The following is a 26,598-nucleotide window of genomic DNA, read 5'->3' as shown; positions in this document are numbered from 1 at the left end:
ATCGTGATGTTGCTTATTGGTCCATAGTAGGTCAAATTTTAAAATCATGAGGCTGAGTGAGAACAACAGGAAGTAAATGAAGATAGAAAAAGACACCAAGGAATAATCAATGGAACACTCCAACATTAAGAGGTCTAGGAGAAAAGGAATAGGGAACAGAGACTGAGAAAGAGTTACCTGTGAGATGAGAAGTAAACCAATTTTTGTTTTTGTTGTTATCCTGGAAGCTACCTGAAGAAAACACGTTATAGTATACGCAGTACTCAACTTTTTCAAATGCAGTTTGTTGGGGTGATATGGATCTGACACAGTGTAGTGGGTCTAAGAGAGAAGAGGGGAAGTTTTAGATGCTGAGCATAACAATTTTAAGAAGTATTGCTCTAAAAGGGGGCATAAAAGACAGATGAATGAGGTCAGAGGTTGTTGTAGGTCAAGATAAAAAAATAAGGGAATTTTGCATATAGTAGAGAGAGAACAATTAACAGACATGGTAGAATTGCTGGAACAATATCCTCCCATAGGCGAGAAAGATGGGATCTTAATGTACAGTTGGAGGTTTTAGATGAAAAAGAACATAAGTAGATGATCCTAATTAATATGTAGTTAGGCAGAACACATGACTGCAAGTGTAAGGGTAGAAAGAGCAGTAGGGTTCCATCACGTACTCATCTGATTGTTTCAGTTTTAATTCTTTGATGTGTAATATTAGGAGAAATGGAGATAGAATTAACATTGGTGAGCTTTTACTATGTTCTAGACATTTGGCCTTGTTGATGCATTTAATATCACAAGATTTCTGTGAGGTTTCTTTTCTACTTTACAAATGCAGAAATAGAGGAGCCAAGAGATTAAGTGTCTTACCCAAAGATACATACTTCATTAGTATCCAGCTTTATTTCCTTTGAGAAGATTATTTTTGAATGGAGGGAACGAAACAAAAACAGTAACAACAATAATTCTTTCTATATGGGATCCCAGACCAAATAGGAAATGAAAGTGGTGGCCAATTTTCTAGTAGAAAAATCACTATGCACTGAAATAATTACAACTCCTGGTTCTTTTGGGGTTTGAAGATGAATGGGAAACCAGATTTAGTCAGAGATTTGGCTTCTTATCTGAATTAGTAGCCTTGGACAGATGTGATCAATTGTTTTTTAAAAGCTAAACAATCTAAGTAGGAAGTCTGAAATGAAGTAGACATAAAAGTTTATAAAATTTTAAAAGAACAACATCAATCGTACCATTGTTTACTGACAGGTGGAAAGAGTCTCCTGAAGAAGATGATTAAAAGACCATTATGGTTGTCCAATTCAGTTTTTCCAGAGAATAAATACTTTTTTTTTCTTCAGAAACTGGGGTTGAAGTTGAAAACATTTGCCAACAACAGAGTTATGACACAAAATAAATCCTTTGTAGAAACTGCTATTCTTTCTCCAGTCCTATTCCCGTCTAATGCAATACGTTTCCTTTTATATTGTTTTCACATAAAGAGCTTATTAGCTTAGTGATTATGATGCATTCTTTGTTTTAATTAATTTACTTAGCATGACATATTTTGTTGATGATCTTTTGGCCTTAAATATTTTTCAGTGAATGCTCCTTCTTTCTTCTCCCACGGTGGTACTTGCTAAAGTAGTTTAGGAAATGACCAACTTCAAAAATCACACCAGTAAGTCATCATTGCTGATGTCGAGTTGGTTCTGACTCAGTGGCCCCATGAACAACAGAACGAAACACTGCCAGGTCATCCTGCACCATCCTCACAATCGTTGTTACGCTTGAGCCATTGTTGCAGCCGCTGTGTCAGTTCATCTCACTGAGGGTCTTTCTCTTTCCTGCTTACCCTCTTCTTTATCAAGCATGATGTCCTTCTCCAGGGACTGATCCAACCTGATAACACGTCCAAAGTATGAGAGACGTGTCTCTGCATCTTTGCTTCTAAGGAGCATTCTGGTTTACATATATTTTAGTAACAATCACATAATCTATTCTGGATCTGATAACCTTAGACTCTGGACTAGATACAGAAACATAATTTCTACTAACGCATCTTCGTATAACCCTTTATAAGTGGACAGAGTACTCTATATAACATTTCCACTTACTTTTTTGCATGCACAATCTGCAGAATAAGCCATCAAAATGGTCCTATCATTATACCCATTTTACAGGTTGAAAAACTATTGCTCATTTGGGGTTAAATAGTTTGCTGAAAGTCACATGATTTCTAGTTAGAAGTGCTAGGGCTTCTGTCTAAATCAAGACCCCAAATTGCCTGTGACATCATATGGCTTTTATCACAGTGATCTTTCCTACAGGCATGGATTCGCTTTGCTTTCCCAAGAAGTTTCTTTAATTTGTTTTTAAGCATTTTTCTATCAAGGTAGGGTACTACGCATTAGTTCAGATGCTTTTAAATAACCAACTGTGATTCTATGTAGACTAAATGATACAGATTTTTTTTCTTTTCCCTGAATTTTAAACATTTCATCCAGATGGTCGCTTGCATGCAAACATGGCTTTAGTTAAAATTAAGATTAGTAGCATTGCTTTTCAATTCAGTTTCATTTTGTCATATTTATGTAATTGGACAAAATTCTTTTTAAAATAATTTTTAATTTAAGATCTATTTCTGTGTTTGCTGTAATACTATTCGTCTACTATCTGTGTAATGATAGCCTTACAGCAATTTAATTACAGCCCATAGGGTTCATTAAAGCGTGTAAAATGCTGCAAAAATCAGTTTTAAACAATGACAAAAAGAATTCTGAATAAAAGAAGCTGGGGTCATTGTAACCAGCAATGGAATTTTCAAAAGTAGACCATCCAATTAATCAACAGCGGTTTAAATTTCCTGCTCTCATTCCAGAACTTAAGGAAGAAAGTCTTCTGTCTTTCCTTCTTCCTTTCCATTTGAGATAAAGGTCTTTGAAGCATTTAAACCAAAAATGAAATAACATATTGTCTCCTAACCCTAGGAGGTTAACACAAAAACACTTTCCTTCTCTTCTCTTTTGGAAAACAGCTTCTATTCTGTTTTCCCCTAAAATCTTCAAGGCTCTGCTTCTAGGATCTTCTTTCCCAGTTCTTTAAAGTGGGAAGTGGGGGCCGGAGGACAAGGTGCAAGGGATAAGTATGAACAGCACAGGAATGGCACCAGGGCAAGTAATGTAACCTTGCCAAGTGGATAGGAAGCATTTGTAAATACAGCTGCTCCCAGGGAAAGGAAGAGGGATCTGTGTTCCTGGACCTCTCCAGGATAATTATGTTCCCATGAGGGCGATCTCTGAAAAGAGAAAAGCCAACAGCCAGCTCTAACCTCCATTCCTGCTATGTTCCCGTCCACCATCTTCCTCTACTCCCCATCTTTCTGGGCAGTGAACTGGCCATGTCCCAGTTCCAGCTCTAAGCTTTCATCAGAGAGAGTTGATATGTCACTGTGGGGCAGTAATTTACAAGCTGGGCAGGTCCTGAGATTCCTGAGTTGCCTCTAAGCTAAGCAGCCAAGCAGCCTGCCAATACCTCTCTTGGCCTACCCCTACAACTACCCATACTCTACACCACTAGAACAACTTGACTTTAATTCCTTATACATATATGGAGAGTCCACCTGCAATGTCAAGATTTTTTTTTTTTTTTAAAGAAGTGGGAACAGGGGTTCTGCTGCTTAAAAAAATAGGAAGTTGTTGGTTAAGGGACTCAATATCATTTCCATTAAAATAGTTTTATTTATAACTTTTCAGTTTGAGGAGAAAATTTCTTTTCCTAACTACTGCTTAAAATGTTTCATATTCCAACTTACTATGAAAGGCCAGGTATGAGTTTTTTTTTTTTTTTTCTTCGTCTGGTTTTATTTTATGGAGACCTCTGGCCTCCTGTACAGGTTAGCAAATAGCATTCTGAAGGGGAAAAAAGGAAAGAAAAAATAAAACTGTAGAATGGTTACTGGTGCTTCAGATGGTCATTAACTGGCAAATTTGACTGTCCCAAACAATGCTTTTTCTTATTTATTGATTGATCGTCATTATTCTTTTTGATACGGAGCCCTGATAGCATAGTGGTTACGACCTTGGCTGCTAACCAAAAGGTTGGCAGTTCAAATTTACCAGCTGCTCCTTGGAAACCTTATGGGACAGTTCTACTCTGTCCTATAGAGTTGCTACAAGTCAGAACTGACTTGGCAACAGCTAACAACAACAACATTCTTTTCGATGGTTTTGTCACTTTGTTTGGTACTATGTGTCCAAAAGGTGGTGCCTCTAATTTCCTTGCGTGGCTGTCCCCTCCGTGTCTTGCAGCCAGAGCATACTGTGTACAAAGCACCATGTCATCACTTACCGAGGGCACCATTGGGTAAGGTACATTCTTTGCCATCAGGGAGCTTACAGTGCCATTGTGGTGATCATGTCAATATTACCAAGTAAATGTAAGCCTGGTTTGTATTAAAATCTCAAAACAAAATGAAGGAATGGCTGTGTCTGTGGGGGGAAAAAAAAAAAAGGTAGTGATCCTGATATTTGGCACCTTTTTCCCTGTAATAAAACATTTAATTAAATCTTTAAATGTGTATGGAGCACAAAATATGCACATCAGAATAAAACTCATGAGGCATAACCAAAGCTATAATTATATCAGCCCTGTTACCTGAGCCCACCTTAGTTCCTCTGCCAAGAAGCAATGGTTTAAAACTTTCTATCCAACTGTTTTTTTTTTTTTTTGGTAAGCCTATATATTGTACCTGGTGGCACAGTGGCTAAGAGCTCAGCTGCTAACCAAAAATGTCAACAGCTCAAACCCACCAGCCTCTCCTTAGAAACCCTATGGAACAGTTCTACTCTGTCCTATAGGGTTGCTATGAGTCAGAATCCACTCGACAGCAATGGATTTTTAACGGGATACTGTGCCTGTACAAATCTCTTTAAAGCTTAGGAATGATTTGGCTACTAATACAACTCTCCAACAGCTGCTGAATTACAGGGCTACAAGCTGTTGCTTCTAGAGGTAAATCAACAGCTGCTGCTCTCGGGTCCTTTTCGCACTTTTGTTGAATGTCTACCCTGTGCGGGCCCAGTGGTAGGACCTGGAGATACAGAGATGAAAAGGGCATCACCGAGCTGCCCTCCAGGAGCTCACTGTCTCCAGAGGGAGGCAGATTCATAAAGAAATTGACAATGTAGGAAGTGCCCTGAGGAAGGGAAGCAAGGTCATAATTATGGGAACACATAGGAGATGCACTGTGGTTTAGGGGCATCGAGATGTTTTGTAAGAAGAAGCTGTTCCCGACATGAGTGCTCAAGCATGGATAGTATAGTCCTTCGATATCTTCAAAAGGGTAGTGCAGTCTGTGGGACCATTTTTACTCAATCCGGATTAAAAGATTTTTGAGTGCTTATTTAAAATATTTGTCAGCATGTTTGTTTATGTATGTGTGTATGTCTGCTCCTTTGCCTGCTATCTTAGTTGCCTCCTGCTGCCGTGTGTGACACAGATACCTCAAGTGAGTGGCTTTAAAGAATAGAAATTTATTTTCTTACGGTTTAGGTGGCTAGAAGTCTGAATTCAGGGCACTGGCTCCAGGGGAAGGCTCCATCTCAGTTTATTGGCTCTGGTGGAGGTCCTTGTCTTTTCCAGCGTTCTTCAGTGCCTTGGCAACCTTCAGGAGGCAACCATCTTTCCCAGTTTGTATTGGCTTGTCTTTGTGTCTATGCTGCTCCTTATAACTCAGGGTTGATTAGGTTTAGGACACACCCTACATTGCTATGGTCTCATTAGCATAACAAAGAAAACCCTCTTCTCAAATGGGATCACATCCGCATGTATAAGGACACATATTTTGGGGGAGACACAATTCAATTCATAACACCAGGATATCAGTTGTTTTCTTCTTAGTACTCTTATCTTGCCTGGCATTAAAACACAACCTCCCCACTTCTGATTTGCTGCATCTGATACACCATGTGTTGGGAAACTGAGTATCTACATTTTTTTAGGCTTCTTTGTGGGGAAAAAAAAAAGGCCCACATGAGGATCTCCACGGTGAGTAACACAGGGCAACTTAGATATATAGATTTTGTTAAAAGTCATTTTTTCCATTTGATATCCCGAGCTACCAAGGCTGCTAAAGAGCTAGCCTCCAGATAAGTGAGGTGTTTACTAATAATGAAGGTGTACTAATATGACAGCTCTTTTAAAATTTGTCTAGCAGATTTTCTGGCTCTTTCTGGAAGACCCGCTTAAAAAGGAAAAAAAAAAAAAATAACAACGCTATAGAGGTCACCCTTCTTCTCATGAGGGGACCTTTCAGGAGAGTGTGCGGGACAGCACTAGACACAATCCTTCCACCTCACTGCATCCCTTCTCACCTTCTTCACTTCCCTCAGCCTAATCTAGAGCCAGTCATCAGCATTTCCTGCTGAAAGACTCTAATATCCTCCACAGGTCGTCCTGTTTCTATTACCTACCTCTTCCATCCACCCTATACATGACAGCCACTGCGATCTTCACTTGAAAGCCTTAAATCAGATCCTATCACTCCTTTCTTAGCCTCTTCAGGGGTTCCTGTTGCTTTTAGAATAAATGTAGATCTTGCATGATGACTTCTGCTTACCTCTCCAGTCTCCTTCCAAATATCTCCCCCTTGATGTCTATTTTCTAGCCTTGCTGACTTCCTTTTGGTTACTGGCATTAGTCAATCTCCAGCTTACCTCAGGACCTTTGCACTTGTCATTCCTTCTGTTTTGAACATGGAATGTCTACTTGTTTTCATGTCTGACTAAGTCTTATAATTAAAGTCTTGGCAAAATGTCAGTTTGTCATAGCAGTGTTTGCTGACCACTCTACTGAGGTAACCTCACCTTCTCCCTCCAGTTATTCTCTTTTACATCACCTTGGGAGTTCCCTTCATTACATTGTTTTTCTATATGAAATAACCGTATTCATTTGTATCCTTAAGTCTTCACTCTCTCTCTGCTCCAATTGACCATTTCTCTCTTTTTACTGCTATATCCCTAGCACTCACTCCAGTGCCTGACACAGAGCAGAGACTCGATAAATATTCACTGAAGACGTAAACAGCCTTACAAAACAATGCACTTTGTTGGAGAGAGACTTCCATGTGCATTTATTTGAATAATACTCCACCTGCTATTGTTCCACACCAGACGTAGTAAATAAGAATATATTCTATTCTTCTGTGCTAGGCAGTCGCTGTTTGTTTATGGCACAGTGCTCCCAAAATGAAGGAAATTCCAAAGCCAACATCAGAGTCCTTAACTAAGAAATAACAGTGTTCAGTGGCTCAGTGTCTGACAGATATAACCTGGACTCTGTCACAGGGGTCCACGGGGCCGAGTGGCTGCCAACAGCCGAGGCTCTTGGCTCTCTGCCTGTGCACGTTACTGCCATCCTTAGTGCCTCTACACTGAATTTATATTTTAATATAGGATGCCAACAGTGCATTTGTGTAATAGGAGCACAAAGCATGATTCTCATTTTCCAGGCCAGAAACTTCATTTTCCCTTTCCACCTTCTAATTTAATTCCTTTTTCCCCTTACCCAAGCCCAACTTCCCTCCTCTGACAAATACCTCTTCCCTTCTAATTCTTTTCTTTCTCCTTGTTCTACCATCTACTGCTGTGATTGGGCTTCTTGACAATGATTCCACTAAGACATTTCATGTGGAGTTACCAAAAGGACATAGCATGAGTACAGGAGGACCTGAGAAGAGGTATAGCTGAGTTTGTTTAATCACTTTTCTACTTCTCATGAAATATCCTCTCTAGTGGTCTGTGTTGGGGATATTTTCCTTATGGTTTGGCCTTCAGTTGGTTTTTATCATCATTAAGATGTACATACATCCAGAAGGTTATTTTGCTCTTTTCTTCATTTGTTATGTATTAGCAACTACTGGCTTTCCTAGAAGGAGCCCTAGTGGTGCAGTGGTTAAGTGCTCAGCAGCTAACAGAAAAGTCAAGAGTTCCAACCCACCAGCTGCTCCACAGGAGAAATTGTGGCAGCCTTCTTCCTTGAAAATCACAGTCTTGGAAACCCCATGGGGCAGTTCTGTTCTGTTCTATAGGGTCACTATGAGTTAGAATTGACTCAGTGGCAGCAGATTTCAGATTTGGCTTTCCTAGGAAAAACCAGAAACCACTTTATAAAGTGAGGCAAACCAGGGAATGAGTGCTTACTGCATGCACGGTAGATACAGAGTTTTGAAACATAGTCATTGCCCAATAAATGACTGATAAATGAAGGAGCATTTTGGACATGAGAGATATGGGCAGTTTAGAATACTGAGAGAAGTGGAGGGGCAGTGGCTTTTCTACTGGACTTGGAGGCTGAATCCTAGACACTTGGGGGTATGAAGGCATAGTAAGATTATAGACTGGGACCTCTCAATCGAGGTTCTACAGACAAAGTTGGCAAGGATAGACTAGCACAGTGTCTCAGGAAACATTGCGGAGCAAAAGGACAAGAACGAGGTGTTAGCTTCTTAGCAGGGCTGGCTTCTTGGGCTGGTGATCTGTGCAGTCATATCATGCCCTGTGCTTTGAACAGCTCCATGCTTGGGTTAAGTACCTGCTGTCACTCTCTTGAAATTCATAACAATATTTGAACAAGGGGTTCCACATTTTCTTTTTTCACTGGGCCCTGGAAATTATGAGGCCAGTCTTGCTTCCTAACTTTGCTGGCATTTCCCCCATGCTGCGTACTCATAGATGCTCATATAATTCTGAGAGACAGTATAACAGAAACCCTCTGTGCATGTTGGATCATTAGATTAAAACTCTCAAATAAAACACTATGAACATTACTGTGTGTATCCTTGGAGTCCCTTTACATCTAAGGGGAACAATGAAACAGAGACATGTTGTGAATTGGGGGAGTAAAAAGTTTGTTTTCCTCTTATTCCTGTTTTATACATTTGTTCATTTTGCCATTAAACAGCTATTGAGCATCTAATATGTCCTAGGGACTATGCTAGACACTGAGCATAAAAACAGAAAGATGTGCTATTTGCCTGTGAAATCAAGCAAGGGATAATAAAAATCATTTTTATAATAGTACCGCTGCACAGTGCTTACCATGGGCTAGACATTGTTTTAAGACTTTTATGTATTAACTTACAAACTTAAGTACCCCCAATAACCCTATAGAATAGTTACTATTTGTAACTCCATTTTACTGATGAGAAATATGAGGCAGAGAAAGGTTATATAAAATGTGTAAGGTTACATAGCTAAAAAGAGGTGGAACCAGAATTTCAAGACAGGTAGTCTGGCTCGATTGACTGACTGTGTCACTAGCCAATTAAGTGTGACAAAATATTAGAGGTGCTACAGGGGAAGCAAGTAAAGATTATTTATGTAGGGTAGGATGCTGCCTAAGGGAAGGAATGGTCAGTTCCATCTTGGACAGGGGCTGATGAGAAAAGGCTTTATGGGAGTGGTCATGCTTGAAATAAACTGAAATAAACTGCTTGAAAGTGGCCCACTCACTGAGGGAGAGGATGCAAGTGGGAGGGAGTTTGCCTAGGAAGAGCATAGAATGTGATCAAAGAGGGCAGTGAGAGATAAGCATGAAGCTCTAGGGAGCTCTCAGCTCATCCTGTCTGAGGAAAAGGAAGTATATCTCTAGGTGATGGCAAGTCCTTGAAGCATTGATGCGAAGGCTTGACATGGTCAGGGGAACATTTAGAATGCTCTCTCTGACAACAGATAAATGATGGCATCCAATGATGAGAAACCATGGTAGGGGGTACAATGGTGTATGTTAGTGACAGTGAGGACCTTACAGAAGGCATCTGGTGGGTGACAAGGAAATGAAAGGTTAGAGGTGTTTATTGGCAGCTTGATAGGAGTTGGAGTTTGACCGATTGTTGAAGAGGGCTGAAGCAGGGATGGAGTCTAGGAGGGCTCCATGACCTCCTGTACTTATTTCCCCTAACTGGCCTCCTCAGCAGAACTTCTGCACCAGGACTTGAGAAGGAAGGACAACTTAGAGAGCAAATTAGAATAAATAAACAAAATGGAGGAAAAGGAAAGTGTTAAATGTGGAGAAGAAAGAGGAAGAGGGAAAAGGCTCCGGAAAACAAAGGAGTAGGATGGAATACGATATTTTTACACATATAATGTTTGTTTTCCGGTCGCTGCATCCCCCCAAGAGGTATTTTCATAAGTGAGCTATGCTAGTTTTTTTTTTTTTTTTTTTACAGCAACATGTAAAAAAATTGTCATAGTGGCACTTACGAAAATACCTTGTGAGGAGGGGGAACGGCTGGCAAACAAATATAGAACACACACATTTTTTGTGTAAAAATATGGTACTAACTACATTTTTAATCTCTCATATGCCAGATATAAGACAAATTCTTGAAAATAATGACACATATATAAATTTACGTTATTGAGTTATGTATTCAGAATAGAACCTGGAAGAGAGAGCGGTGTGTCAGAACAGGTCAGAGTCATATGACAGGAGAGTGTGGTAAGGAGATGGAGGTAAGAGTCCTAACTTGGTCAGGACAAGTTTGGAAAATGAGAAGGAAGACACAAATAGACAGGAAATCACAAACTGTCAACTAAAAATAAAAGAAAATCAGTTAAGTATAAATTGTTAAAAAGAACAGAGAGGTGCATAATTTATGTAGATTTGTATTAATGACTAGAAAAATGAACAAAATTTTTCAGAATACTAGTAACTCAGAAAATACATGTTGATTGAGTCCAACATGTATCTGAAAAAACCTGTTGCCACTGACCATTTATTTTGTGGCAGCCTTATGCTAGGTATTGAAATACAAATCCCCTCTGTACAAATTAGTAACACACATAGACATACGTATACACACTGCACTCAGGTACTTATAATTTAGTATGAAGGCAAATTATAGATAATCAGATAATTATGCAGCAAGACTAAAGACGTCCTTAGGGGAATGAAATTTTATGGATATTCATAAGAATGCAAAAACTCATCATGTTGGGGGTGAGTCAGGCAAGCTTCTTAATGGAGGTAATAATTTGAATTAGCCTTGAAGGATGGGTAGGGTTTCAACAGACAGATGTAGGGCTTTTGTCCAGCAAGAGTAAAGGCATAATAGTTAAGGAAATCTGGGGACAGTGGACAATAAGTGGCCAGGTGTTTAAATCACAGGCAATATTGTATTATGATGAAATATTGGTTGTGGTAAAATATTAGCGGGCCTAGAAGGCCAGATGGAGGGCATCGTACCTCATCAACTAGTAGGCATTAATAATTGGTGGGCAGGTATAACAGGAGGTTTGCTTTCAGAGGAGGGTGGGCAGAGTACAGGAATAGTGGAGGATCCACTACAGGAAAGGAGACTAGATAAGAAGGAATGGCTCTATAGTGCATATGCAGAGTAAAGGCTGACAATGGAAATGGAAAGATGATGGATTTGAGAGACATTTCAAAGCAGAAATTAACAAAATTGGAAATTGATTGCATGTGGGGGTTGAAGGTAATGAGGAAGCGTTGGCAAGGTTGGCTACAGATGGCAGCCTCTATGGCCGGGAGAAAGGTAGTACCATTAATGAATCATATACCCACATCTACCCCAGGGATGGATAGACTTCTGAAATGTTCAGCAAAATTGATCATGTGAATGAATTTACCACCCTTTTCTTTTATTCTTATCGATACGAGGGCATAAGAAAATCTATTTATGCTTCTGTAGTGTGTTCAAATAAAATATTAACCTCGTCAACACCCCCCAAAAATGCTCTGAAAATTCCTACATTCATTTTTTTCTTTTAACCAGAGAGGGAAAAAAAAGACGATGCATCTTCTGCACTAAAATTTCTCTATTACTGTCATTTCTGTGCTGTGTATAGCTGTAGATTTCCAAAAGAGAAATGAATAGGGTACATCGTACTTCTCTCAGAAAAAGGCCACCCACTGCCATAGGCTGTGTAAGTATAATTCTTGTTGACAAGCCAAGATTGAGGAACCTATACAAGGCCAATTGTACAGACTCGGCCTGTTTGCAAGCTCTTTAACTGTTCACATCAAGTGCTGTGTTTATTTGCATGAAAGTGGAATGGACCCAAAGAACTTGAAAGCAGCAGAGCAGCACGTCTTGCTGTGAGAAGTACAGATGGGACTGGTAAGGCTTTATTCTGAGACTCGTATACCTAGATCATTAAAACCACATAAACCTCAGAGAAAGACTGAGAATACAGAATGTGGGACATGGAGTAGAAAATTATCTAAAGCAATGGCATGTACATCTGGCAAGACCAGAGGATGATAGAGTGCCCAAATTGCTTTTTGATGCTGACCTGCTGGAAGAAAAAAGAGAAATAGTCCCAGGAAAAGGGAGAAAAAAATTCAAGCCCATTTTGAAATTTTAGGAACATGATTGCAAGTTTACATTTATCAGATGATTGTGCCGATGCCAGGACTGAATTGGAGAAGTTTTTTTTTTTTTTTTTTTTTAATTTCACCCTCTGCAGTCTTAAGTGGCACGTACCAAACCTGTGGTATTTAGCATTGTAGGAAATTATCTTTGGAAACACGAATTGTGAAAATATATGAAGAATTTTCACAATATAACTCAAATAGAAAAAAAGTACTTATTTCCTGGCATTTCTTAAAAAAAAGAAAAAGAAAGAACAAAGTTACTAACTGACCCAATTATTAAACACAGCAAGTTGCCGTATTTCCTGTCAAATAACAGATGCAGGCCTTAGGGAACCTGCAAGCTGCCTTTCAGATCACTGAACAAATGACTTCTTCAGTGCACTAATTAAGCTGAAAGAGTTAACAGAGCTTCCAAATGCATTCCACACCCCAAGGGAGTGTTTAGTCCCAGGGAAGCTCAGCTCAATGAAGAAGAAGGTTATGACTTTTCCTGAAACAAACAATGTCAGTGTGCTAGCTCATCTCTATTCTTTTCAGCTCACCTTGCTCGTCATGTCCCATGTTAGTGGCCTGTCTCTACCTTGGCTGCCCCATGAATCTTAGTAAAGGTTAACCTCAGTGAAGGTTATGTAATGCGTGTGTGTTCTGTCCTTAAAACCTTTTGGCATGGAAGTCAGCTATCCAGACTGGAGAGTAGTAGAAGCACAGTCTCCTGCCTGTGCCTCAAGGAGTTCAGGCTAATGAGAAAGGAAGATAAGACCATCACACATACAATGGGAATACAAGGAAGAGTGAGATGATTTTATGAAAGAAAAAAAAAAGCAGAGTTCTTAGAGGGTTAAAAGGAGGAAGGGATGATACACAATTGTGAACGTGTTTGGGATGAGTTTGGATGAGTAGAATTTAAGATAAGCTTTTTTTTTAAGATCAGATAAGCTTTTGACAGGTAGAGACAGAAGAGAATGAGTGCCAAGAAGAGAGAATAGCATGGGCAATGGAAGGCGTGACGGTGAGGAAGAATAAGGGCTGTACTATCATTTAGAAAAGGAGGTGGAATGAAGGATATCAATGCTGGTGTCACATGGATCTTGTCTAAAAGCAGAGCGCACCAGAAAGATGTTTGCCCGTGTTTTATTGACTATGCAAAGGCATTAGACAGTGTGGATCATAACAAATTATGGATAACATTGAGAGGAATGGGAATTCCAGAACTCATAATTGTGATCATGAGAAACCTGTAACAGACCAAGAGGCAGTCATTTGAACAGAACAAGGAGATACGGCTTTGTTTAAAGTCAGGAAGTGTGTGCATCAGGGTCGTATCCCTTCACCATACTTATTCAATCTGTATGCTGAGCAAATATCTTCAGAAGCTGGACTATATGAAGAAGAGCACGGCATTAGGATTGGAAGAAGAATCATTAACGACCTGTGATATGCAGATGACACCGCCATGCTTACCAAAAGTGAAGAGGACCTTGAAGTACTTACTGATGAAAATTAAAGTCTACAGCCTTTAGTATGGATTGCATCTCAACATAAAGAAAACAAAAATCCTCACAACTGGACCAATAGCAACATCCTGATAAATGGAGAAAAGACTGAAGTTGTCAAGGATTTCATTTTACTTGGATCCACAATCAATGTCTATGGACGCAGCAGTCAAGAAATCAAATGATGTATTACTTTGGGCAAATATGCTGCAAAAAACTTCTTTAAAGTCTTTAAAAGCCTCATATGCATGTGAAAGCTGGACAATGAATAAAGAAGACCAAAGAAGAATTGATGCCTTTGAATTATGGAGTTGGCGAAGAATATTAGAAGAACGAACAAATCTGTCTTGGAAGAAGTACAACCAGAATGCTCCTTAGAAGCAAGAATACCAAGACTTCATCTCACATACTATGGACATGTTATCAGGAGGGACCATCCCTGGAGAAGGACATCATGCTTGGTAGACAGTCAGTGAAAAAGGGTAACACCCTCAATGAGATGAATTGACACAGTGGCTGCAACAACGGGCCCAATCATAACAATTGTGAGGATGGTGCAGGACCAGGCAATGCTCTGTTCTGTTACAGGTAGGGTTGCTATGAGTCAGAACCAACTTAACGGCACCTGACATCAGCAACAACAAGAATATTAACTACACCATGGACTGCCAGAAGAATGAACAGATCTGTCTTGGAGGAAGTACAGCCAGAATACTCCTTAGAAACAAGGGTGGGGAGACTATCTCATATACTTTGGACATATTATCAGGAGGGACCAGTCCCTGAAAAAGGACATCATGTTTGATAGAGGCTCAGTAAAAAAGAGGAAGACTGTCAGCTAGATGGATTGACACAGTGGCTCCAACAATGGCTTAAGTACAGCAGTGAGTGTGAGGATGGTGCAGGACGGGGCAGTGTTTTGTTCTGTTGTACATAGCGTTGCTATGAGTTGGAACGACTCAATGGCACCTAATGACACCATCATCATTTAACTGGAGTTCGGCTGTGGAATAGGTATGAAGAGTGTTAGGAAGAAAAGATTGATTCAGACACATTGTGAGGGGCTTTGAATGCCACTGTGAGGGTTTTACATTTACTTTGGTAGCAAAGGGGAGCTCCAGATGTTTGTGCATAAGAGAATGAAGTGATTAAAACAGTTTTAGGAAGATTTATTTGGCTGTTGTCTTTGGTTAAGTTGATGTTGCAAGAGGCTGGAGCTTGGCCAAAGATAAAAAATTAACAGTGTCATATGACAAGAATTTAATCAGTAATTTAAAAATAAATCTTATAAATATTTAAATTTTCTTGTGGTCTCATTGCTATCTATTTAAAAGACTCCAAAGTAATAATAATATGATAAAGAGAATTATTAACCTTTTCCCCTTTTTTCCAAAGAAAGAAAGGCATGCTGGAAGAACACACAGTTGAGAAGTTATCAGGAAACATGTCTGGGCCCTCTGGCCTTCTCCCAACAGATCAAATGTGGAAAGAGCTCTATACCTATTTATGGCCCCTTGTTCTGACTCGTGGTTATGTTGCTGTGTGTTACTTTGAGCAAGTCATTTCACCTGCTTGTACCTCAGTTTTCAGTTCTGTGAAATGAGGGTTTGGGCTCAATGATCTCTAACATCATTTTCATGGAGTTTACATTTTCTGGTTCTTTATAGGAACAAAGGGAATGGCAGTGAGTAAAAGAGTTAATATCTGCTTGCATTTTCTTCTGCCTGTTTTACTGACTGGCAGAAAATTCTAGTGAGGAGGTTGAGTTGAAGACTTCACTCCCTGCCTGAATTTAATGTAGCATGAGCTTGTTTCATTTGTTGCAACAGTTTAAATGCCATCTGTAATGTTTTCTTGTCATGCTACTGTTGCTGTTTTTCCCTGTTTCCAAGAAGCTAAACTTTTGCAGATGCCTGTTGCCACATCCTATAATGAATTAAGGAGGCATTGAAGATACATTTTCTTCTTTATATTTAAGGAGACTTCAAATACCAATTTAAATAATTAGCTGTGATGAAATATTGGTGTATCTTAGTTTTGTCTTCCAGGGAATAATTTAAATCGGCTATCTGTACAATGTAGTTGTTTCAAAACATAAATGCAAGACAGCTACCATATGCAGTAAGAATGCACAGAAGCTATTTCGATTACATGTATTTAATTTTAATAGAAGAGAGAGCATATTAGCAAACCAATGGTAACGTCTCCCAGACTAATTTATAGTTCACAGGTTGTCTACCTTTTTTTTTTTTTTTAGAGAGAGATGATATGGTTTCTATTTCTCTTTTACGTTTTATTCATTCTCTCTTTTTTTTTTTTCTAAGAAGTTCCAAATAGTTTTGCAATGGTGTTATCTGACAAGATTTTGATCAGTAATAAAAGGTTTGTGAGGATGGCATGATTAATATGTATTCAGTGAGAATCTTCTTGAACTCTACATTAATTGCCAGAGATTTCATCCATGTTAGTTTAGTCAAACAGTTATAGAGAATGAGAGAATGAGTGAATCAAATAGTCTTACCTCTGCCCAATTACCATTTCCCTAACTCTAATTAAGGCATTGTCAACTGTTTCTAAATTTACTGTATTTTTATACAAATAAGGTTATACATTTTTTACTGACCTCACACTCCCTGTGTTATACTTCTGGGTGCATTATTTGTGACAATGTTTAAACAGTATTTAAGAAACAGATTATGTTTAAACAGTATTTAAGAAACAGAGTTTGAATCATCATGAAATTGGGGACACTGTTATTAGAAGTATTCCTTACCTTTTCTTTAATCTTACAGAAAAATGGAACAATGAGCTAGAATGGTGAAGAAGTAATGTAGGGGAATATACCATTGTATCCTTTAGGAAAATTTTTCCTCGATGTGGGTTTCAGAGCTAGGTTGATATGAACCATTTTCTTTTTTTTTTTTGACAGGTGTTAAGTATGTATTTTGTGACTGTACTTAATTGGAAAGACTGCTGCGCCCTATCCCTCCTACACACGCTCTGGTACTTCTACTCAGATTGAAGTTAAACAAACAGATTTGGATTTACTGATTGATTTTAGCAAATTTGGTGAACATGCACATTTATTCATGCTTTTGCAATTTCTTCCAAGTGGTATTTCCAAGGTAGGAGTGGTACAATGGTTTGCAGTTGGCTGCTAACCCAAAGGTTGGTGGTTCATACCCTCCCAGTGGGTCCACAGAACAAAAGACAGGTGAACTGCTTCTGTAAAGATTACAGCCAAGAAAACCCTATGGCGCAGTTTGTTCTACTCTGTAACACATGGGGTCACCATGAGTTGGGGGCCGACTCACTAACAGCTAACAACAACAACAGTATTTCCCAGTGGTTATGCTATGGTTAAAGGAGCCCTGGTGGTGCAATGGTTAAAGCACTTGGCTGCTAAGAGAAAGGTTGACATTTTGGACCCACCAGCCTCTATGCAGGAGAAAGATGTAACAGTCTGCTTCCATAAATATTTCAGCCTTGGCGTAAAAATGGCATAGTGGCAGCTATCAGCATCAACAGCCCAAGGCTGATTGCTAGGAGGCAGAGGTCAGACATACCTCCACCCTCCAGACTTTTTACCAATTCTCACACCAGCCATCCCTCCCGTGGTACTCTCTACTTCTCTGGTGGATTCAGTAATTCATTGCGATGGCCACACAGAACTCACAGAACTTACTTACTGCTATGGAGTTTATTAGGAAGTAACAGGTTACAATTCAGTATCAGGAACAACTCAGGATATATTAGTTCAGTCACGACAGCCTGTTCTCGGCTGTGCACACAGGCAGGCCTCTCTCTAGCCCTCTGCTTCTAGGTCCAGTCTCTGCCCTGCTTGGGCAAGTACTACAAAGCTCTTCAGCTTGACCGATACATGCCTGGGGACACCCCACTCCACCAGTAAGTCTCGGCCCAAAGGTGCTCAATGATTTTGTTCCATGGGTCAGCACACCCACTGCACCTACCTTGCCCTGTGGGCTGGGAAGCCTACAGTGCCGCCTCATGCCGTTCTCCTGGTTCCGCTACTGCTGTTTCTCTGCCACTACTTCTCATCATCTCACACCGTCTCCAGTAGTACAGCTCTCTGTCCCTGTCTCCTGGGCCTAGGAGGTTCTCAGTGCAGGGACCCTCGGCCCAAAGCACATGCTTCACTCCTGGTACTTCTTTCTTGATGGTAGTGAGGTTCCCCCATTTGACTCCGGGATGGCTCATTTTAAGCCTAGCAGGATAGTAAAACTACCAATCTCCTCGTTAGGGTTCCATATACCTTATTTGTATGTTCCTGCCCCCGCAAGGGTGCCATGCACCTTATTTGCATTATTAGCAAGCTATCCAATCCCCTTGCTGGGCCACAAGTGCCTTATTTGCATAGTCCACTCAGTCATTTGATGGGAGTTAGAAGACAATGATGAGAAAGGCCATGTAAAAGAGATCCATTACACAGCACTTGGAAAACCTATGGGGCAGTTCTACTCTGTCCTATAGGGTTGCTATGAGTTGGAATAGACTGATGGCAATGAGTTTGTTTTGGTTTGGGTTATAGTATGGTTGGGAAAGTCTCGATAGTCCCCTTCTTTCTTTGAGAAGACAGAAAAAACATGTTTGTTTCAAGCTATTAATTTTGAACTACTTATTGAACATCTCATGTATTATTTATGAATTAACTAATATGAATTTATGTATTAATTATTGATGAAACATGAAGAGAAATTATTCACTAATAAAATAATAAGGTGATTAAAAGTCGTTATTCAACTTGCCTAACTCATTTATCTGAAGCTGCCTAGAAAATCTTGGGCTGTTTAATATAATGAAAGAAGTCTTTGAAAAGTCTGTAAGTACAAATCAATAGACTTACCATAGTTAGTAGTTTGAAGAGTTAACTCTTCAATGCAAGTCTGAAATAAATTTAATTAAGTCTATGTACTTTATTATAATATAAAGGATTATAGAGACATTTTTAAAATTTAGTGTGGCTAATTTTTCTCATAACTAGAAATATGGCTTTTGTAATTGAATTTATATTAACAACTGTGTCAAAATACATCCAAAACGTATGAAGTATTTTCTCTTTTTATAATCTACAGATCAGTGCTATCCACTAGAACTTTCTGTAGTCAGGGAGATGTTCTGTATGTGCTTTGTCCAATATGATAGCGACAACTGCATGTTAAGGAGCCCTGGTGGCACAACAGTTAAGCTGCTAACTGAAAGGTTGGTGGTCGGAACCAACCCAGTAGCTCTGCGGGAGATAGACCTGGTGATCTACTCCCATAAAGATTACAGCGTTAGGGCAGTTCTGCTGTGTCACGTGGGATCATTTTGAGTCAAAAGTCACTTGGAGGGCACCTAACAACAACCGCATGTTAGTGAAACATGGCTAATGTGATTGAGGAACTATTTGAGTAAAACCCACTGCCGAGTGTACTTAATTTTAATTAACGTAAATTCAAATTTAAATAGCCACATGTGATTAATGGCTACCATTTTGACAGCACAGCTAGAGGTGACTATCAGTATCACCGGAAGAAAGATAAAAATAACCTAGGATTGTCAAATATGAGGAAAATTAAGATTTCTTCATTTTGCCAAGTTTTGAATTTTGAAAATAATAAGTAGAAATTTTCACAGGAAAGGTACTGGCTCAAATAAAGTACGCCAAGTATACTTTGTTTTTAGTTTCAGGCATCTTTAGAATAGGACGAGATAATATTCATTTTAACTGGCTCTTTGAAGTTTTTTTTTTTTTTTTGGCTAAAATGTTATCATCTGTGTTTCAAAATTAAAAAGCATCCAGAACAGTCTGCTACATCAAGGGCTACTTTATATAGGGTGTTCTTGCCAATATTTTTTTTTCAGAGAGATACGCAGCTAAGATTATTTTGGTTGCTTGTTTCTGGAATTGGTATTTACCATATTTCTCGAGGGATATACAGCAGTGTGGATCTCTTACCTCAGCTATTCTGGGACTGGTCCCTGATAAATGACTTCACCATTTGGAAATATTTTTATTGGTTGTTTTTAAGACTCTCTGATTACAAACTTGTAGCCAATTATGTTTTGGGTTTTTTTAAATTGCGCATTATAACTGTTGACTTTTAAAATCATTTTCTAAGACTGTGTTTCAAAAAGTAACTGTTGTCAAAAATGGCAAACCTATCCCCATTGGAGAGCAAGACAGATTTCCTACAGGATCTCCTGAAAGTTTTTGACTGGGAAACAGACTAGTTTGAGTAAACCCATATCATAAAGAGCGGTCGTTCCTCTTGCCCTTCTTTCTTTACTCTGACCTGCCGTGGCTTTAAGTTGAACACATGATATGGAAATTTTTGAAATTTGTGATTTTCTACCATATTAGCCCCAGAGCCAAAATTCTACTTCTTATGATGGCGTAGTGGTTAACTGCTACGGCTGCTAACCAGAGGGTCAGCAGTTCAAATCCACCAGGCGCTCCTTGGAAACTCCGTGGGGCAGTTCTACTCTGTCCTGTAGGGTCGCTATGAGTCGGAATTGACTCAACAGCACTGGGTTTGGTTTTTTTGGGTTATGTTTTATATCATGTTACTTAGTATTGTGTTTTTGTTTTTAGCAAATCAGTTAATTCCAACATTTGGTTCAAAACCTCTTACTTTTAAGGCTATTATTGTTTTACTCCTGATTTTCTAAACAGCAGCTTCTGTTTTTCCTAATCCTTAGTAGGATTTGTTGTTGTACTCTATGATTCCAACTCATAGCAACCCAGTTTGACAAAACAGAACTGCCCTCTAGGGTTTTCTAGGCTACAGTCTTTACAGACGCAGATGGCCAGGTCTTTCTCCTTCGGAGCTGCTGGGTGGGTTCAAACAGCCAGGCTTACTGTTAGCAGCCCAGCTCTTAACCATTGGGCCACCAAGGCTTATTTTACATGCAGTCCACATTACTTTTTTCTTAAAAGAACTTACGTTTTAAGTTACTCAAGTGACTGTATTTCATCCAGGTGAGTTTTTTTTTTTTTTTTTTTAATGTCTGTTCAGCAAAAGAATTCATTTCTGAAAACCTGTGTGCATTACATCTAATTTCTTTTTCTGTCTTCCCATATGGCTTTTGTTGATGCTGTTACCTGATTCCAGCATTTGTCCAGTATTTGTCCTCTCCTTTGTATCTTTCAATTTTATGTGAGTGCTTACTTCTCTTCTTGTCAGATGTTGCTCTTGTCTTCTACCCATTTGCATAGGAGTTAAGTGGTGAAAAATTGTCTGTACTGACTTGGGCCTGGCCTGCCTGGTAAGCAAGCTTCAGTAGACCCCGTAGTCAAATGAAAGAGCTTTTATTCCTCACATCTGGGATGACCTTGCTTTATAACATGCGCTTCTTAGTGGAGATTGTTTTTCTGAGCATTTGTAGACGTGAGAATGTCATTTGACATTAACCTTAGGGTGAGCTCAGTCAGCTGGAGAAAAAACAAAAACAATAACAAAACCAAGAAAACATTCTTTGTTTATTACTGAGTTCTGTGTGAAATCGTTGTGAAAATGCCTTAGGTTTTGCCTTTTAACAGTAGTCATTGAGCATTCAAACTGTGCAGTACAACGTACTGGGCCCTGTGAGTGGTTAGTATGAGGAGCCGGTAAATATGCACAGAGACAGGAGTTAGAAGATACTCCAAATGGAAATTTTAAATATATTTTCAATCAGTGTCCACAATATCGTATAATTACTGCCTAACAAAGTAGGGGAGAATTTTAGAGATATTAATCTAAGTCTTCAGTTTCTTAGGAGAGAAACTTATTTGGGGTTTGATGTAACTTAAAAAAAAAAAGTCCTAAGAAGTTTTATGTTACAATATTTTAATTATTTCAATGAGGTCAAAGCATTGCAGAGTGTTATACCAACAACTGTTACTGCTTTGGAGCCCTGGTGGCATAGTGCTTAAGAGCTTCGGTGACCTACGGCTGCTAACCAAAAAGGTTGGCAGTTCGAATTCACCAGCTGCTCCTTGAAAACCATGGAGGGCAGCTCTGCTCTGTCCTATAGGGTCGTTATGATATAGTCAGAATCAGCTCGACAGCAATGGGTTTTATTATTACTCTAAAAGCAATTTTAGGGTATGAATATACTTTTTCTTTAATCTTCTATTTACAACAATGAAAGTCATACCTATGTTGTAAAATATCTTATTGCTTTTTCTGTTGTTATCTTCTAGACAGATGGATCTAATTGTTTCTTCCTGCATGGACTATATCCCCAGACTGTGGCTGATCCAACGTTAATCAGATTGGCAAACACCATCTCTAAGATCCTAAAAATTAAAATGCAAGAATCGCAAAATGATCAATAACCAATTACCTTTATTAACTAGCTTTAGTCATCAGGAAAAAGGGAAAATACATATTTAGGTTGTAAGGAAGGGCCGTGTACCAACAGGCTATAAAATACCCAGTGAAAGGTTCTTTGAAATTTAGGAATCCTGAGATAAAGGGATTTGAGCAAGTAGTAGATCAAGTTTTTATTAGACAACTCCCTTTGAATCATTTCTGTATTAATAATCCCCTTATCTCCAGCTCCTACACATTTGTTCTAATATTGCTGGCATAAATGCACATACTTCCATCACTTAAAAAAAAAAGTAGCTTGACTGTGTTAAAACATTGATAAAATCAACTATCGTTTCAGATTTTATCAGGCTTATGTAATTTTAGTTAAAAAAAAAGCCTTAAAAATCAGTAGATTCTTTTTCTAACTTTTACAGAAAAAAATTTTTTTTTTTCCTAATAGTATATACCAAAAATTCAGGAGAACTTGAAAAATACTGAAGGTTAAAGAAGAAGGCAGGAGTTGTTTGAAAAGGATTTTCTATTTTACAGACAAAGGAAAACAGAAAAAAGTATGCATGTCTTCAGAGTAAACTATGTTTCTCAGTTACTTATGAGACATGCTTGGGAGAAGGAACAAAGACAGAGCCAGTCAAGTGTAATTGGGAAGCTAAGCTATTTTGGAAGGTATTGCCAAGTCTACACAGACAAGGAGAAAATTATTTTCAGGGACGCACTTAAATGGCTGACATTCTCTCCCAAGTATCAGGATGAATTTCGAGACACTGAGCAAACTTTCCCTCTCGTTGACACCGTGAGCAGTGAACCATAATCTTTATTTGATAATGAATATGAAGTTCTAGAATCTCTACCTGTAATATTCACACTTTTACCTGCTTTTTCTTTAATTTAGGAGTAAGTCTGAGACAGTTCAGGAGGCAGAAACCAAAAAATATTTCAAAATAAAGCTGGGTATGACCTAAAGATAATTTTTTTTTTTTTTTTAATTTAGAAAGCTTTGTTAAAATATGTGTGGATGGCCATGTTCTGCATTTCCTGGGAAATTAAGTGATTTGATATTTTTCTTTTTTTCTGACCTTTTTTAAAATTAGATTCATTTTTTTCAGTAATCTGTTTTATATCATTCTTATTTGATGTCCTCATCTTTAAGAAGTTCTTTAAAAACTCCTTCCTCATATGTTTCCCTAGCATGAAGCAACATTGCTCTGATATGCCTTTTTTGAATTTTCTTTGAAGTGCATGAATCTCTTGGCTTTGTTACCCTAGTTAACAAAATATTAGAGTTATTGGAGTTTGAGGATGGAGACTCTTGGGAAGGTGAGACTTGAGAAGCACCAATAATGGAGATGAAGGAGAGAAGGCATATGGTTTGGTAGAAGTTGGCTCAGATGGGGAGCTTCAGAGGAACTCTTGAGATGAGAATACTGGGTAAGTTGCCTCCTCAGAGTACAACGTGTGTTGTGAAGCCTCTGCTTTCTTAGTTATCTTTCTGTTGGTAACTGTGTAGTAGTTTAAGATTTAAGTAATTGAGGAAAGATAAGTCCACTCTGAAAGTGGCCCTTAAAAAAATGTGGTTCAAATCATTATCATTAGCAACAACCTATTAAATAACTTTTGAGTAAAGAAAATTCTGCTAAGCAACCAAATGAAGGATTCTTGGAGTGTAGAGAACACAAATTCCTTGTTTTGAGAAACATTGTTTATGATAGGATCTGTCCATTCTTCCTTAGCAGATCTGTGTTTTATTTTTAGGGCTTAACTTTCCATTAATTTACTTTTTTAAAATTCTGGGCCTTAACTTTCCTTTTACTCCTGAACAGGAAAAACAACAACAAAAATAACAACAGAAGCCTTGTGAGTATCAGTGTGTATCACTGTATGTGTATGTGGGTGGAGGAAAAGTAAACGTTATATACATACAGTACATGAATTTATGTATATATGTGAGAAAGAGAGAGGGTATTAGGTGCACTGGTTTCACTTCTATCTTTGTACTTCATGAATGCTGATTTTTGCCCTAGAGTTATTTTTGAAGCATAGTATCATTTGACAGCAACCATGGTTACAAGAGTAAATATAGTCTGAAATGATATAGTTTTTTTGCTTGAAGTTATTTTCTAACATTCTTCCAAAGTAGGTGAAAATGGGCTTCCATCCTGTAAATTTTTGCTCATTAATTTTCTCACATTGTTTATTGAAATTTAGTCACGACACAAAAGCCTTGAAAATTTTCTTTATAATTTTCAAATTCATGGAGATGGAGTTTAAAGTATTTTTTATTTCATAATGAACTGTAATATTTTTTCTTAAGCCAGCAAAACTTGATCTTGGAGCAGGTTTTTTACAGCCAGGTTATAAACTCTTGGAAAATAGTGTTTATAATAGAAATGCTGCCATAACTTTAAATCTAGCAGTGCTAGGAGGCAGCCTTCAATCTTCGTGATTTGCTGACGACATAGAAGTTTGTTTGCAGATACATCTGCAATGTCTATCTTGAGCATTCCAGACTGTGGGAAATGAAATGTCTTCCTCTTTTAGAAGAAAAAAGAACATATTCAGTTTGCTGAGGGCAGCGGCAGTGGAAATGGGTTTAGCATGCTGTACCTATCACTTACTGCTTCTTCGATTTTGTTAGATATTTTGGTTGCAACATGGGGCTTCCCAAATGGCGGTTGTGCAAACATTTATTCTGCTTCATTTTTCCCCCAGTGTTTGGGAAAAGTAGATGTGAAATTTCTAAGACTAGAATGAAGAATTTCATCTTGCTTCCGGTTTCGAAATTTTGATACATCTTTTTTGTTTTTGACTGCCAACAAGTCTACCCCTGAAGTAGGTCACCAGGCCATTTTTCCTAGACCACCTTTGTCTGAAAGCTCAGTGGAAAGCTGCTCAGCATCATAGCAACACGAAAGCCTTCACTGACAGACGGGTGGGTGGTAGCTGTTTGAGGTGCACTGTCTGGGAATCGAAACTGGGTCTTTCACATGGAAGGGTTTGATTGTACCACTGAACCACCACTGTTCCCTTTTTTAATCATATTCCCCCGTCTTAGTTACTGAGTGCTGCTATAACAGAAATATCGCAAGTGGATGGCCTTAACAAAGAGAATTTTATTCTCTCACAGTTTAGGAGAATGGAAGTCCAAATTCAGGGTGCCAGCTCTAGGGAAAGGCTTTCTCCTTTGGCTCTGGGGGAAGATTCTTGTCATTGGTTTTCCCCTGGTCTAGGAGCATCTCAGTATGGGGAGCCTGAATCCAAAGGACTTACTCCAATCCCGGCTCTGCTTTCTTGGTGGTATAAGTTCTCCCTATATCTCTGCTTGCTTCACTCTTTTCTATCTCAAAAGAGACTGACTCAAGATACAACCTAATCTTGTAGAGGGAGTCCTGCCTCATTAACCTAACTGCCTCTAATCCTGCCTCATTAACATCATAGAGGTAGGATTTACAACACACAGGAAAATCATATCAGATGACAAAATGGTGGCCAATTACACAATACTGGGAATTATGGCCTAGTCAAATTGACACATATTTTTGGGGAACACAATTCAATCCATAACACCCCTGGAACCCGAAGACTTCGGTTTCCTGGGAGTTTCTGGGTAGGTCATGGGAATAAAGCTGCTGTGTTACCAGTTGGCACCGTTTATGGTCAGAACTAAGAGGGTCATTGATTCTCTTTGAACCTGCAACTTTCGTACTTGGTTGTTTGTTGGTACATCCTAGTCTTGGGGAAAATTCCAAAGTCACTGTAAATTTACTTTACCTGAAGGGATGCTTGTCTTCATGGTCTATATATGCCCACTTTTTTTTTTTTTTTTAAAGAATAACAGTAAAATAAGTGCAGCAGAAAAAAGTGACCTTGGCTTACTCCTACCTCTGTCACTTTATCTTTATGTTCAGGTGAAGGCCAGAGAATTCAGTCAATCCGTCGTTAAATATTTGAATACGTACTAAGTGCTTGAATATTTGCATACCCTGAAAAGCTCAAGGCGTCAGGCTTTTCTTGCATCTGACTCCAAGGTTTCCCTCTTGAGATTAAGAGCCAGGGAAAACAACCAGACATTTATGTTTCCCTAACACTGTGGATTCACTAGATACATAGACAGGGTTTTAGATAACTACAGAGAACCCGCCTTGGGGTAGTTTTTGTAGTTGCTGGATCCTGAAGAAAGGGTGGGATTGGACATACTTTAGGATCTGACCTCTGAGAGCTGTATAGGACTAATTGCTTCAAGAAAATTATTTCAGTAGCCAAAAGTTTGTAGTTTGCTCTTAAAATATTGTTGACTTTTGATACAGAAACTTTTGTTGTGTAGAAGTATGTAAAGTATGGGGGAGGTAACTGTGAGACAAAATCAGAGGAGTAGGGGCCAGGTCATAGAAGGCCCTGTAGAG

The 26,598-nt window shown here is 38.8% G+C and overlaps 1 protein-coding gene and 1 non-coding gene across 2 annotated transcripts in view; both read left to right on the top strand.

Annotated features, from left to right (window-relative positions):
* The window catches only part of NLGN1 (neuroligin 1), an 823,760-nt gene that overhangs the window by 26,212 nt on the left and 770,950 nt on the right, over window positions 1–26,598 (top strand). The window lies entirely within an intron of this gene.
* Window positions 6,172–6,233, top strand: LOC126066640 (U7 small nuclear RNA). Its single transcript, XR_007515218.1, has one exon. It is a non-coding gene; the product is annotated as a U7 small nuclear RNA (small nuclear RNA).

The sequence above is a fragment of the Elephas maximus genome, chromosome 23 (genome assembly GCF_024166365.1).
Source record: "Elephas maximus indicus isolate mEleMax1 chromosome 23, mEleMax1 primary haplotype, whole genome shotgun sequence".
Taxonomy (NCBI): Eukaryota; Metazoa; Chordata; class Mammalia; order Proboscidea; family Elephantidae; genus Elephas; species Elephas maximus.
The sequence above is the reverse complement of the archived record's forward strand: the minus strand, read 5'-3'. Positions and strand labels throughout refer to the sequence as shown.